The following is a 2990-nucleotide window of genomic DNA, read 5'->3' as shown; positions in this document are numbered from 1 at the left end:
AAATGACCCGTTCCTTTTCCTTGCTTTTCTTACTTCACCAAATTCCAAATATTCTCAGCCCCAAGGGGTTTACACTGTAAAATTTGTCACTTTTCGCTTGGTGAACAAGATTAAATCGAGGGACAATCGGTGCGTGCGGTGGTCGTTACCCGGGTCCCGGGGATTGCCTAACTACTCGGGGCTCTCTACTGCCGCAGCCCCCCTCGGACCTACCCTGCAATAAAACGGTGTTAATGCAACGGGTCGGCCTGGGGTGTCCGCCTGAGGAGCGAGAAGGTAAGAAAGTGTTCGCGCCCCTCGGGTCCTCCTCTTCGTCCCGCCGCTATTTATTTTCTCCCTTTGTTTTCACTTACTGCCCTCCCAGGGCGCGGCACGGTGGACACCCTAGGGTAATTTTTCTCCTTGACACGTTTGGCGCCTTCCGTGGGCGACGATTGGACCGAGGTCGAGCGTCGAGATTTCCGGACGCTTCCTGTCGGTTTCTCCTCTGTTTGTACTGCTTGGGAGACCGGACAACAGAGAGGTGGCGACACGAGGCAGCCACGCCAGGCCACGCCACCCCCTCGTCCCCGTCGGTCACGCCCCAGAATCTCCCGGCACCGGGGCGCCCCAGAGCGTTATGGCATCCAAGCCTATGACGCTCCGCGAGAGAGATCCCGGGACAGCGTGTACTACCGAAACCGTCTTAAGGAAGTATCCTACTCTCTCCGACGGGCGACACCCGCGTCTCCACGCCGCCCCGGGCCGCGCGTGGTAGGGTGGCGAGGACACGGCTGTACGGTTTCAGGTGTTCTGCTGGGCACGTATACTCAGCAGACCAACCAATGTTATTCCGTCGGCACGCGTCCGCACCCTCACCGCGGCGGCCGCACCGGGCGGCAGCCAATGCCGAGGCTGACCGAACAAATCCCCCTAAGATCCTACAGGGTAGGCAACCTGCCGCACACTCCCCTTCCCCTCAGATTTCAGCCAGACGAAGACCGTTTCCACTCAGTCCTCCTCATCCGAGGTCAGCAGAATCGCCACCTCCTCTCCCAGCGCCTCGGCCCCGACGGCCATATTGGCCTCGGGCCGCGCGGCGTCCTGCGCCTGCAGCGCTTCCTGCCGCGACTGAAAGTCGCGAAACCTTTCCAGGACCTCTCCCCTCTGGATATCGTCATAATAACGCCAGATCATGAAGTCCCACACGGGGTGGTCACGCTGTTGTCGGGACAAGCCAATCATTAGCGGAAGCCCTCTCGCAACAAACTCTGACTGCGATCTAACCACTGCAGGCTCCGGGTGCTCGTCCGCGGACAGCACCGGAGTCTCCAGGGCCTCTACCATTAGGCGGCGCAGCTGCTCGTCGAGGCCGGGACAACTTCCCGCCAGCTCCCTCATCCTATGCTCGAACCATTCGAAAATAGGACCAGGAGGCCCCGGGAGCAAGTGAATGACTTCCTCCGGGAGTAGAAAATACATGTCCACACAGTCCTTAGTAGGCTCCCCCCGCTGCAGATCAGTCCCGTCCTTCAGATAATGACTGAAGGGGCAGACCCTCTGCCAGGGGCACTCGCCTCGACGCCCGTGAGCGCGAAATACCGCTTTGCACGGGGTGAGGGAAGCCTGACGCACCCTCGTCTCCATGTAAGTGGACTTGGTCCCCACCCCCGCCTCGGTGTCCGACAGGAACACCGAGCACGGCATGCCCATGGGCGCGAACCGCCTGCAGGTGGGGCAGTCCCACCTGCCTCTGGTCCTCCATTCGCGCCCGCAGGAGACGCACATGCAAGTGTCCTTGCACGTGCAGCCCTCCAACAGGTAGAACCGGTGGCGTCCGAGGCCGGGAGTCACTTTCGATGGCTCGTCCTCGGCCGCCCCGGGCTCCCCGTACACGCGGAGGAGGCAAACTGAGCACGCCATTTGCGCGCTCCTCTTGCGCACCCCCGCAGCCTCCTCTATTGAACAGATCTCCTTCCTCAAGACCTCGACCATTGCCTCAAACTCGGACGCTGAGTGAAGCGCTTCCGAGCCAATGCTCATTCTTTCACTAAGGGGGAATTAATCAAAGAACTCAACTTCCTAACTAACCTAGTAAAGCCGAACGTAAAGACGACTTTACCCTAACAATCGCACGAATGCGACTAGAGTTAATAATCGGGGCCTACGAACACAATTTCAAAAATCAACAGAGAACACAAATCTTAACAAAGTCAAAAACACAACCAGATCATGCAGCCCTTTGACTACAAATATTAAATGGAGTAGGCTGTAATTTACAAGCCTACCCCGCACCTCCACCAAAAATTAATGTTGTGCAAATCGTTATTTATTTCGTTTCCCGCCTCGTCGGGTCGCGACCGAACGCCGCGGCCCGGGCTTCGAAAAACTGTCCCGCGCACGCACACCTGTGCGGGCGCGGCCTCAGCCGGCCGGCCCAACCAAGGACTATTAAGTAGATGGACTACGCATTCTGGACCCCGCCGTGTAGCATTTACAACCGAGCATGTCACAGCCCCGGTGACAGGCCGGGACCCACTTCGGCTGCCTTCGGCTGCCACCAGCGGCAGACGGGGGCGTCTTCGGATGGCTTCGGGTTCTCCGCCAGCGCGATCCGGGCCGGCGGCATGCCGGCGGTCCGCGACTCGCCCGGAGCCGGGTCCCGAAGCCATCCGAAGACGCCCCCGGCTGGCGCTGGTGGCAGCCGAAGGCAGCCGAAGTGGGTCCCGGCCTGTCACCGGCCGGTTGACATGGCTGGTTGTAAATGCGCGCAGAAACTACCGAATGCGTAGTCCATCTACTTAATGGTCCTTGGGCCCAACTGCCGGCCGGTCTCAGGAGCCGCCGCGGGGCTTGGCGGGGCCCGCGGCGCGGGGGCGGCCTGCTGTGGCCGCCCCGAGCCCATCCCGGGGCTCCAGACACGAAGGCGAGTACCGTAAAAAGTACTATCGCCAACTCTACAACCGTACTAGTCATTGTCTCGGCTTAGAGGCGTGGTTTCGCGGTTAGCT

The sequence above is a fragment of the Frankliniella occidentalis genome, unplaced genomic scaffold, assembly GCF_000697945.3.
Source record: "Frankliniella occidentalis isolate FOCC.00 unplaced genomic scaffold, Focc_3.1 Scaffold489, whole genome shotgun sequence".
NCBI lineage: Eukaryota > Metazoa > Arthropoda > Insecta > Thysanoptera > Thripidae > Frankliniella > Frankliniella occidentalis.
This window is presented reverse-complemented; position numbering follows the sequence as displayed.